This window comes from Schistocerca gregaria, chromosome 5 (genome assembly GCF_023897955.1).
Source record: "Schistocerca gregaria isolate iqSchGreg1 chromosome 5, iqSchGreg1.2, whole genome shotgun sequence".
In the NCBI taxonomy this organism is placed as follows: Eukaryota; Metazoa; Arthropoda; class Insecta; order Orthoptera; family Acrididae; genus Schistocerca; species Schistocerca gregaria.
In genome coordinates this window covers 355,827,540-355,841,073 of record NC_064924.1, presented here as the reverse complement: position 1 = coordinate 355,841,073, position 13,534 = coordinate 355,827,540, and positions in this window count along the sequence as shown.

Sequence of the window (13,534 nt, the reverse complement as noted above, 5' to 3'; positions counted from 1 at the left end):
ACTATATAAATTCTGATGAGTGAGTTTGCGAGTATCAAAATAGTTGACATAAATGGCCGTATTCTTTGATTTCACAGACGTAAAAGCTTAAATTTCTTACATCGCCAAGGGATTGTAGACCTTAATATGTGACATAATTTTCAACCTGATAGCCCACCCGTTCCTCACGAAGAGGAATCTTTATAGACGGACTTACAGCCAGTCATATGAAAAAAGACAATTTCCTTCGTGTGATATAAATTCAGGATTTTTTAATTTTTTCGCTTGGTTGTTCTGTGGAACCTCGCTTATTGTCAAATTCCATAATTCTAGTTCAATGGAAAATACTCTGTACGTTTCGTTCAGTGAGCTAGCGTGTATCAAAATATGTGACATAAAGTGCAGTACCTTTTGACTGCTTTCACTTAGAAGCTTCAGTTTTTACGCCACCACAAGACCTTTGTCTTTAGCTGGTAAAATAAATTTCAACCAAGGGACGGACAACCAAGTGATCTTATAAGAGTTTGGTTATTACCGGTTAACGTACGGAACCATATAAAAGCATAGATAACAAGTTGTTACCCCTGAGTAAGGGAACACAAATGAAGCGGCTTCGAAGAAGAAGCCTTAAGAATCTACTTAGATTACAATTACGTCTCACACCTAAGGATATTAGACAGTAGCAGCGACAATGTCGTTCTCCCCAATGGGTTCTTTTCTCTACCCCCCCCCCCCCCCTCCCCATACCTTCGCTCTTACATTTCTGTAGACGGCAAATAGTGTGTGCAGATGTTCGACATGAAACGAAGTAATGTTCTTTCACTTCTCATATTACTTGACCTGGTTTTCCAGTGGTGTCGGAGAGAAAGAGAGGAGGCTATGATGAGAGTGTAATGAAAGTACGAGGGGTATTCGGAAAGTGAGGAACGATCGGTCGCGAAATGAAAACCACAGTGAAAATCGGGGGAAGTTTTGAACAGGTGTGTTGGGCAGTGTCTCTAGTATGCCCGTCGATCGCGTTACGTCGTTCTTTTTAGTTCTTAGTTCTGAGCACACAGGGTGCACTTAAAGATACCTAGAACAATAGTGTCGCGCACCGAGTATGAGGGCCTGTTAGAAATATCGCCTGAAGCTATGCAGCCAACATTACGTAACTGTCGTGCAGATTCTTCTTCAAGACAATCCTCTGCCGCACTCTGCAGGGGAAATGAAGTTGCTCCTGCATCGTTTTCAATTGGGAATGTTTGATTACCCACAATACAGCCCGTAATTATCTTCCTATGAGTTTCATCTCTGTTCACAAGAACCGCTGTCTATGAAGACAACATTTTGGTACAGACAACGAGCTGTAGGCCAGCGGAAAGCACTGGTGGCTGCCTTAAATAACGAGGGTATTGGAAATTTGGTAGAACGCTACGACAAACGTCTAAGTCAGATCAGCGACTATGGAGATAAGTAGCTGGAAGTTGTAGTTAGTTGCAAATAAAACAGTTTTGATTTTCACTGTGGTTTCCATTTCAAGACCTGTCGTTCCTTACTTTCCGAATTGGCCTAGTCTTTTCAGATAAGTACACATCTGGAACGACCATACCAACGCAATGTCCTCCATGCTTAGTGAACAATACCGGCAATACTTCAGCCATGCCTCGAAAAATAGCCTGCTCCATCAGGAAGACTGCCCGACAGCACCGTAGTACAGCCATGTATTGCAGCTGTAGTGTTCCCGGTAACACCACTGCGGTCACATATTGCCGAAAAATGTGGCCAATGCAATCGCACATTTAGTGCAGATACATTGCTCCACCACACTTCCAGGAAACGGTACGATGCTTCTACATCTGGACTATAGAAGTATTTGATGGGGTAAGTTGTTGATACGAAAATGTTAATATCCGAGTAGTATATCACTACTAAGTGTGTTGGGTCAGACAATAGATTCAGACTTCAGAGTTCTACCGCTTTCATAGGATCAGAACAGTGCACCTCTTAGCCAATATGAACCATGTATCTGTATGGTAAACTACCCAATTGTATACTTTCCCAACTAATATTCTGAGTCGGTATTGTACAATTAGTAATGCTAATCAATAGCATCTATTTTCCTTACTCTGTTAATAACAGTCACTTCGTAAGATTTATGAATCTAACTTCCGTGAAATTTATTATAGTGTTGCTAACCACCGATATCTGATACGTCACTACAGAATAGTCTATATCGATACAACTGTGTGCTCTATCGACTCCTTACAGAACGTTCCACTCCAAGGAGCTCGTTTTGAAAGTAATGTTCTTGGCATTAAAAAGGCTTTCTTCATTAACCAATCAGCGGAGAGTTCATTCCACAAGCTTGGGTGCTATAAAAGTTCCGTAATTTCCGTCATACCCCGTAAATTATGGGTGTCAGAACTAACTTCCCCGTTCTGGCTTTCAAGTTTGGGCCGGAAAGAAGTGCAGCGACTAGAATAAATTTAAAAGGACGACAATCATAAAATATGCACGGTTCAATGAAGCTGCCGCAATAAGGCGTAATTTTTATCTGTGGAAACACAGATTTATAACGAAGGCGATTGACTTTTAAAGAAAATTTTATGAGTAAAATGCCACAAGTAAAACTTGTGACTAGGGATCCATCTCTCTATAGTTATATCAGCGACGTGGTCTTAACGCAGGGTCTCTGTGGGTACTGGCGTGTAGTGAAGTAAACAGAGGAGAATAATCAACACTGAAAACTGATAGGTCAGAGTTCATAGTCATTGTAAGAAAGTCTTCTAACGAAACAGAAGTAACATCTGGCGTTCCCCAAGGAAGTGGTAGAGGTTCTCTGCTGCTGTTAATCTACATAATGGATTAAAGAGACATTCTGAGCAGCCCTCTTAATTTTTAGATGATGCTTACACACAAGTCATCAGACGATCAAAACGAGTTGAGAAATGATTTCGACGAGATACCTCTATTGTCCAAAGAGTGGCAATTCACCTAAAAACACTAAAAAAATTGGCGTTCTTCATACGAATACTGGAAAAAATATCCCTCAGATTCCGATTAGTCAATAAATAACGTAAGATTTAAAGTTTTCATTTCAATTAAATGCCTAGGAATTAAAATTACGAACAACTGCGTATCAGTATTTTATCCTTAATCAGTTTCGTTACTTGGTACTCTGCTTCAGAAGGTTATAAGTATCACATTATTTGCGAGTGTCAACTCTTTTATCCAACTAGTTGCAGATTATTTCGATATAGACTGCGTTTTATTGGCTCAACACTTAGAAGCTGCAGTAGATCTATTAAAGAGAGTGCACACATTACGATTTTCTGCCTCTTATGAAGTGACTGCCTACATTACGATTTTCCGCCGTCTTATGAAGTACTGGTGGGTGGGTGGAGTAAGGTCCGTACTAGATAGAAATGACCGAGGTCATTGCAAAGGTTCTAAGAAGGGCAGTTCGTTTTTGTATCAACCAGAGACAGTGGATCGAGTGTCGCAGTATAATACACGAGCTGGGGTGTGATTAATCACTGAATTTTTTCACGATATTGCAGTCATCAACATTTGCCTCCAAATGACAGAAGATTTTTGTTGATCCCACTTACATATGAAGAAATTTCTATCGTAATAAAATAAGAGAAATATGAGCAGCAGTTTTCCAAAAGTTATTCGGTAGCGGAATGGTGGACAAATAGTCTGAAAGTAGTTCCGTGAACCCACTGCCAGGCACGTAAGTGTTATTTGCAGAGCATCAGTGTACACGTGGACAGATTAAAAACACACTCTAAGACAAAAGGGGAAACGACGCTCCACACAGGAATCATCCGAATCAGGAGGATATCGTTAGATGTGATGTGCAGAGAAGGAAATGATTACATCGTCACAAAATATGAATGATTTATTTAACAGATTTCACAAATCGAGCAACTCATTAATATGTTGATCCACTTATGGCCATTATGCAAGTAATTATTCGACTTGGACTGAAACCTTCCCGTCTCCTCTATAGCTCTTTAGCTACGCAACCTTCCCTTCTACAATAATCTATGAAACCTTCCCTTAGGATTTCTATCTCTTGCTTAATAATAAAAAATGAAATTTTCCCTTTGAAATTAATTTTATTTCTCAATCTTCGCGTACGAATTTAAATGCTGCTTATTAAAAGTGATTTTCTGATTATTTCGACGAAACATAGAATGTGTCGTCGTCGTGGCCCTCAATCGTTACCTGCAATATCCCAAACCTGTTCCTTACCTTTTTTACTGATACTCAATCGCCATCTGACTCCTACATGTAACTGCGACATGAATATACTTAATCTGTTTTACTATACTCTATTAGCTGCTCCTGAGCTGTCATAATAAGTGGCTGTATTTCTGACCGAAGCTGACGCTATTCTTTAATAGCAAAGCTGACGTTATTCTTTCATAAATTTGACTGAAGTTACGTAATTCATAGTTAAACTTTTTCTTGACAACAATAAAATTTTTCAACGTTTTACGTTGGTGGTTTTTGGGATGGATTATAATTAGTATTGCAATATTGCTGGCAAAATTAATTATATTCTGAATGAAATGATTTTACAAAAGTTAAATTGGGACTTACGTTTTACAATAATCTTACAACTAGCATTGCGCAAACATACCCCCAGTAGTCTTGAGTTTCTCGGGAAAATAATTCAATAATATTAGTTCCTCTTATGGTAATAGTTAGCTGATGTCTCTGTACATCCGTTTATAATCTCTTGTAAATCATAGCTGGTGGCTGGCAGGCACACCGCTCGTCTCAGCTTCTCGATTCAGACCTGCTACCGACTCGCTTCACTTCTCGCTTACTACTGACTTCCTACGAATGCAAAATTGCGGTCTCTCCCACCAACAATGCTTTCTGGTGCAGATAATCCGTGCTTCCATTACAAAATATACCAATGCGCGGTCTTTCCCGCTCTTTTCTTAAAATGTTTCCATACGCGGTCTCTATCGCCCTTTCTAAAATTATATCAATGTGTGGTCTCTCCTGCCAACAATACTTTGGTGCAGACATTCGCTGCTACCACAATTATTTCCAACATGACAAATATTAATTATTCCTACTTAATCCTATTAATAAAATATGAACATCTTTCAAAAATGTTCAGAAGTGTGTGAAATCTTATAGGACTTAACTGTTAAGGTCATCAGTCCCTAAGCTTACACACTACTTAACCTAAATTATCCATAATGCCCTCAACTGGAAAGGCATCCGATGACGTTACTACCCAGCGTAAGCTTTTTCAAGCCCGAAGAGAAGCAGTAGAAACTGTCGCCTTGTGCGGGCGGGCATTATCTTGCTGCATTATCTTGCTTCCATTATCTTGCTTGCATTATTTTGCTGCAACTACTACTCACCGAGAAACTGAACTGTTAGAAAGGATATAGTAAGAAGGCTAGAATAGATGCAGTGCCACGTCATCTGCAAAATAAATAAAAACTTGCCTATTTTCTAAGTGTCTTACCAGGTTTTCTCCTAAACATTGAGGGAGAAGACCTGTGCAAAACGGTTGAAATATCACTACTGCCTAACTGTCTTGCACGGTTTTCTTCCAAACGGTTAGGAAGACCTGTCGAGATAGTTGATGCGTCAACACATATTTTACTTAGTTTGTAGTATGATATTTTACTGTACATCAGATGACTGACACTGACTAGATTTCTTTCCATTTATATCCAGGGGAAGAAAGTATAGAGTTTAAGGAACTCTGTCAGCTGCCAAGAGGTCTTGGGACGAAGGGAGACAAAATGGGGCGTAGGATGTCGTCGACGTACCGCTGTGCTGTAAGGGTGCAGCAGACGACAAACAAAGGGGTTCTACTTCAAGTGAAATGACACACCAAGCCAAAACTCTGGCCGTTCAGTGAGCGACAGTCAGATTCGTATCACAGCGCTGTACGGGGCGTCGACAGACACATTTGCGGCTTGGAATCTCATTGACGAGCAGAATTGTCTATAGTCATAATAATTTAAACAATATTCAACCTGAGTGTACTGCTTCATAACTGAACGCCGCGTTACTTTCGTTCATCTCCACATTGTTAAAACTTGCAAAACACGTTTACTTTACATTTCGAACCCTCAAATTTCAGTGGCTGTGAATATTCGGACAAAAGCGTTGTACAGCTTTTCATCAAATTACAAGTCACGTTTTTCTTGTACACACTGATTGCTTTTAGGAAATCCAACTTTTCTGTCTTAAGTACCCTGATTACTTTCAAACAAGTAAACGTTTCTTTGGAAAACTAGATCTCACGCTGGTCAATTTTATCCCCATTTGTCTATTTTCTATTCTTCGATTTGGAATGGAATTTCGGAGAGAAGTTATGTATTTTCTAGGGGTTGTAGCTTTCCCTCCGTTCAAACATTTGGCCGAAAATAATGAAAACTAAATTGCTACAAGTGGAGATTTATATGATGAGAGTATCAGGTTTCACTAAACGGATTCTACATTGACTTTGGAAATCATGTTTTATTCCATGACGGTATGTTCCTGTAGGATATTGACATGCCTACGAACTGCTGCCTCATCTTCTGCCTTACGCATTATTGGATGCCAATACTGCGAAGGCATGTGGTCAGAGCACCACGTCCCAGCTGTTAAACGAACTAGCTTCTCAGTTGTGCTCACGAAGTTTGGTTGAAGCAACTGTTTAGGATGAAAATTGTGATTGTCGCATGGGAGCCAAGGGAAAGTGTTGACAATATCCAGAGTTACTGATTTTGGTATGGCACTCGTACGTGTTGGTTCAAATGGCTCTGAGCACTATGGGACTCAACATCTTAGGTCATAAGTCACCTAGAACTTTGAACTACTTAAACCTAACTAACCTAAGGGCATCACACACACCCATGCCCGAGGCAGGATTCGAACCTGCGATCGTAGCAGCCCTGCGGTTCCGGACTGCAGCGCCAGAACCGGACGGCCACCGCGGCCGGCTTTCGTACGTGTTGACTGCAAAGCTATGAAGACTGATTCTGTGGTGTATATGCCATCTCCATATCGCGTAGAGGATGTGTCCATAATTACATTTATGTTATCACACTGAAACAAGAATCTCACCGTCCACGTACTGCTCCCACTGATTGTGAAACATAATTATCTGTTAAGTCCACCAATCTCCAAAACTCCCAGGTGTTCTAGATGTTATTGCGATGAGAACGTCGAGTCACAAGCGCAGTACATAAATAAATTCCTTACAAATAATTTTTTCTTAGAACGAGCGAGCTTCTTTAATTTGCATATAAGGAATTCATATTTTGCTCAGTCGTACACATGAGAAACTTGCTCCGAAAGTTCTTCAAATAACACCCAAAATGTATTGATTTTAGCCATATCTTGCACTGTACTGCATTATGAGGATATACATATAATTTATAGGACTTCGTATCACTTGTTATTGGCTTGGCTCTGAGCACTATGGGACTTAACATCTGAGGTCATCAGTCCCTTAGAACTTAGAACTACGTAAACCTAACTAAACTAAGGAAATCACACGTATCCATGCCCGAGGCAGGATTCGAACCTGCGACAGTAACAGCAGCGCGGTTCCGGACTGAAGCGCCTAGAAACTTTCGGCCACAACGGACGACTCACTTGTTATTCCTGATCCGGCTGTACCAGTATCTGTTATTGAAATGCGTACAAAGAAGCTGTTTAAACTAATGACATCTCAGTCAAATGAGGTATGTAGTCTAACGGAACTCTCACCAAGGGAAGCTAGTTCACTGAACAGGAGAAGGTCGTCTGTCGTGACATGTGTAGGAAAAGGCAGATGGCGCAGTTGGTCCTGACATCCGCCGCATATTCCAAGAGCGGACGAACAAGCGTATTAGCTGCAGCGCCGAGCTGAGATGGGAACGTGTTCTGAGGATTAAGTAACTGGTATAGAACCCGCAGTCTTCCTAAGGCTTCTTAGGAAAAAATCAACCTATTGGAAATTGATGCAGCGACAGATGTGGAAACTAACTTAAGCTAACTAACGCTGAGGACAACACACACAACCATGACTATGGAAGGACTCGAACCTGCAACGGGGAGAGCCGCGCGAACCGCGCAAGCGGCCGCAGACCGCACGACTACCCCGTAGTGTGACCGGCACTGTGGCACCGTCCGCCGCGCGAGCACGTGCATCCTCTCCCGGGGACCTACCTGATAGCAATAATGTATAGAGACAACGAGAGAAATATGTACTCGAGCACAGCTGCACATGATAACCAAGTATGCAAATCGAGGTGTTTTCTAACCCCGAACTGAACCTTAAACAAAGTCCTCAATGCGTTGCAAGTCTCAGTGGTTCCTAGAACTGTGCTCTCTGTGCTTGTGAGTGGCTTACACCGGAGCCGTGTCGCACGTGATATATGAGACCAGCAACATACTTGTAATATCACACTATTTGGGTTGTATGATACACTTCGAGAACGCTCAGCTCCATGCTGGGCCTACGGAAAATCAATATATAATTGAAAAGACACCCTGTAAAGGTCTTGACTTTGTCGTATGCTATCGAGAGCTTACATGCATTTAAAGGAGCTATCAAGAATTATGAAACTCCTCCGAAATAGTTACTCGCTCGCCTCCGGAGACGGCTGTTGGCACTCGTAAGACCTGTAGTGCAACGTGCTGTGACGTACTCGTCACGGCCCAGCTTCCTCGTGGGCCTCGTTCAGAGCTAAATGAAGTCGAATGTGCGCTAACTGTTGGTGGTCGTACGGTGCGTGCTTTCATAATAAAGATAGCAGACGTATTTCGTATTTCAAGAAATACTGTACCAAACATATATAGGGAAAGTGGAAGAAACATCACCCGCTCAGTCACAATTTGAACTATAATGGATGGTGAACGATCGTTGTAGAAGGTCATTAAGGAGTATAGTGACCAAAAACAAGAGGACGACAGCTGCAACTGTCATAGCAGAACAGAATGACGTACTGGCGAACCCTATCAGCACCAAAAAGTACGAAGCGAGGCCCATGAACAAGAAATTGCAGGGCAAGCTAGAATTCCAAAACCAGTCATCAGTTACCAAAGTACTGGCCATAGGGAAAAGTTGTGCCGGAATCATAAAAACTGGAGTATGCAGCAATGGAAGCAAGTAATTTATTTGGCTGAGACCCGTTTCACACTATTTATAACTTTGGCCTGGTTTACGTCCAAGGAGCGAACCACGACGTTGGATTTGGTGATGATTTGAGAGGCCACAAGGAGGTACGCCAAGGGCCGCGTGGTTCCTCTGCAACGTAGCATTACTGCCAAGGATTATGTGCCTAGTTTGGCTGTACAGATCCATCTCACGGTAAATTGTTTGTCCCCTAACGATAATGCCGTGCCCCAAGATGACAGAACCCCTGTTCGCACATCTTGCATCGTGCAGGAACGATTTCGTTATTTTGATGATAGTAACAGCTCCCTTAGTCACCACAGACACCATATCTCCATATTACTGAGCGTCTGTAGTCTACATTGTAGTGAATGCTGTATAACAGCCATCCACCTCCCTCACCGTTACCTCAACGTGAACTGTTTTGTGGGAAGAGTGGCCATCGATTCCGTTGAAAACGATTCGGGGCTTGTATTTATCTAGGCCGAGACAAATGGAAGCCGTTTTATGTGGCAACTGATTTCCTAAGCCGTATTCGGTACGATAAACTGTTACGTGTCTTATGATTCCGAACTTTTTCCACACCTTGTACTTGCTCGGAATGGCGTCATCACAAACTGTCGACTCCCTCCGGCAGTTCCGTTTTATCTTCCTCTCCAGTACTACATCATCACCACTTGTAACGCTTGTGATTCGATATCCTGTGTTGCCTTTGCAGGCCAATTTCTCTGCAATATCGGTGAGTATTCCGCTGCAGTGATTACCTCCGGCTGTACGCCTTCTGCGTGATATCCTGCAAAGTTCCGTCATTTCGCAGAGTCTGAACTCCTGCTATCTTCGCAGAGTACAACAATCGTGTCAGAGATGCTTCACTTTTTCTACACGCAGTTCTCTCATTTTGTTGTTTATTTATTACAGTACGTTCTTTCTGCTGATATTGCGCATTCTTGTGGATGCATAATAACATACGAGACAGGGAATATACGAAACAGGGAATGGGGAAAGAAAGCGAAGTGGTGGGTGAGAATTCGTGACTTCTAGCTATTGCATTATAACTTTTTATAAAGGATAAATGACTGTTTACAGACTGATATTTTAACAGATGTGCGAAAATTGTGAATGAAAACACAAACTACACTGTAATACTATTAAATCGTTGTCATGTGTTTTCATTCGTAAAGTACAAAATATTCAACCGAGAACTGACGGAACAGTTAATCAGGGTAAGAAGAAAATAATTACACGTTACATACTGATGGGGTTCAATAAAATTATTTATACGACCAGTTGCAAATGGTGGCTACCTGTTGATTCTACTGGGTAGTAAACATACACTCTAACATAATTAAAAAATCACTTTATTTTGAACGAGGAAAATTAGAAAACATGAAGCGTATAACAGTAGTTAATGTATCCGTGTTTTACTATTAAAAGCATGAACATTACACATGCAGTGGTCTATATTCTCCCCATTGCCATGCATCAGGCAAGTGTAAAAATAGCTAAGGCTTCAGTGTTTATCACCACCATCTGACTGTCTAAGTCAATGAATAATGCAATGCTTCTTGAAACTTTATTCATCATTCTGTTTATGACAGAGTGTCGTTTATTTCTTAAGGACTACCTATCTCCATACTAAATAGCATCGTTTTCGCTTAATGAGCTCCGCTGAGTTAAGTTGAACTCCAATATTTAACTGAGGACTACCCTTTTTTCCACAGTGCACTTCTGCATTGGACGATATTTTTGCTTTCAAATTAACTAATACTACGTAAAGTCTATTACCCTGTTTTCAAATTAAGTTCTACGGATACGACAGAAGAAATGTAAATATCCCATGATTTGAATAACTTGAAACTGGAGTTTCGTTGTACCCTACGACGTTAGTTCATCAACTTTCGATGAACTGTACAAACCAGCAAAGATGTCTAATTTTAAAAAAAAGCTGTTGCAGAAAAACATTGTGAGATTAACATACTGGATAACTACTGAAACGACAATCAGGCGAATATGATGTACTGCAGTACCAAACACTGTACATAACTACAGATTTTGAATTGCTATCATCATACACAGACGGCCGTTATTAGCTGTCACATAATAAGACGATAGAGTCAAGCATCAATTTGAACATCATGAAAAATACATCAGATGCATCTCTTCTGGAGTCATTAGTAAATACCAACATTTAAGTGATTAAAATAAATTAATTTCAATTTATGCATCAGGACTGGATGGTTATTATCAAATTAACGGAGTTCCAAGCTGCTCGAACATAGTATTTTTATTAATCGATGCGCTCATAGAGGAAGTCAAAAAAAATGGTTCGATTTCCTGGCACCGGGTGAACCTATAATGTTGTAAGCAGTCAGAATGTGAAATGCTTCCTGTTTTGAGGTCAGTACTCGTTTGTCGCTTGGCGACCCGTGTTGATTTCCCTGGTGAACTGACTGCTCGTGTAAAGGGTTAAGAAGTTTGAATTTTTCTGTACGAAATGCAGTGGTTACTAAAAACAAAGACCGTAAACTGCTGGTAAAGTTGTTTTATCAGCATGGCAGCAATAACAGTGTGGCATTACTGGAATATCGCTTATAAAAAGAGCTGCGTAGTGCCGCCATGTCATTAAATTTCGAAATTTGTGGTAAGGTCGTATTTGACCAAACTGCTGACGTCATCGACCCGTAAGCTTACGCACTACGTAATATAGCTTAAACTAACTAACGCTAAGGACAACAGACACACCCAAACCCGAGGGAGTTCTCGAACCTCCGACGGAGGAAGCCGCGTGGACCGACCATGTCAATAAATGAGCTAAATAATTTGATCAAGAAATCTGAATAAACTGTTGAATAGTGTGCTGCAGCACGAAGTTGGAGGTGGCCCATTCCGATTGCAGTTGCTGCTGAAGTTGCTGAGGCTACAGCTGTCCATGCATCCAGTTGGAATTATCTCTTCCCTATTCACCAATTCAAAAGGTTTGTGGCGCATTTTACACTGGTGTCCCTACAAGATTCAGCATGTGTGGTTCTACTCTGGAACATCTTGTGGAGTAACCTCCACTGTACTCAGCTTATGTGACGGTAAGGCATGGTTTCACAAGCTCTTTCATCCTCGGTCCGTTTTTCTTCGTGGAGATGCCACGACATCATCGGCCTGTTAGGTGTTCAGTGACCAGAGAAGGTCGAGCCGTGGCACCACCCAGGGCAGCAGGTTTTCGGTGGAGGCGTAATCTTAAATTTTAATATGGCTCCAAATTTTTGAATTTAAGAACACAGTACGTATTTGGTGTAAATTAAGCAGTGTCTGAATGAGATGAAACTACGAAACATTTATGTAGAAAACCCGACATGAAAGAGACGGTAGAACAAAGAGTTGCAGCTTGAGAGAAATGATGGGAAAGTCTAAGATCCACAAATGTAGTGCAACATCGATCTTTAAAGTATGGGACGATGCGATAAGTGCTCTCCGTGAGAGATTTCAGTAGCTTAAAAGCCATAGTGAGCATTTTATATTTTTGCATGACATTAGCAAAATTCTTGGATGTATGTTCCGTCTGTGTAACTATTTGAAGGCAGTTTGATTATTGCCAAACATTTGTCGCTTCTTTTATTTGTGAAGCATCGTCAGTGGCGGTTTCCAGCGCTGTTACCTAGTCCGTGTGGTCCTGGAGACGTACTCTTTATTTTCCATGCTCCAGCTGTCCTATTTCCGGCGTTCTTTCACCCACGTATGATTCAACAAACCACATGTCACTTGCGTTTTCAATTTTGTGATCACAAGAAGAAAGTGCGAGTGATACTCTGGAACTGTACGACATAGTAGTGAAAAACATGATTCACGGACAATGCGTGCCATTGAACCCAAATTCGCCATATATGAGTGATGGAAAATGTACAAAAAAACCCAAAACCGTATTTGGCCGACACACAAACCAGAGTTGATGCCTACCCCAAATATAGAAGATGATAACCCAAAAACGGTTGATTCACAGCAAAAATAAGAATACGAGGCACCGACGAACTGGAAATAGATATTAAATGAGTAGTACCATACGATACATTACACTCTTAAATTTTCCAAATGCACGTCAATGTAGAACACTGCCATTCAAAACTGTCAAATACGTCTAAAGGTATGTGAACAAAGTCAGTGGCATGGCAGTATTTCAGATAGCTAGCGAACAAAATAACAGAGATAGCAAGATCCTCATTTACCAAATGGGAATATACATCAACAGTGACGAAGAAGTGTGGTGAATTTTAAGTTTTCCCATGCACAAACGCGAACCAATTTTGCATTATCTAGCTGCACGTTTGGAGAACGGATAGATAGCTTACTCAACAAAATACACAGAGCGCAAATTTGCAAGTGAACCACCTCAGAATACAAGATTAACAGCTTTCTGCCATCTGTGCCAAAAGGATCCATTCGCGAAAA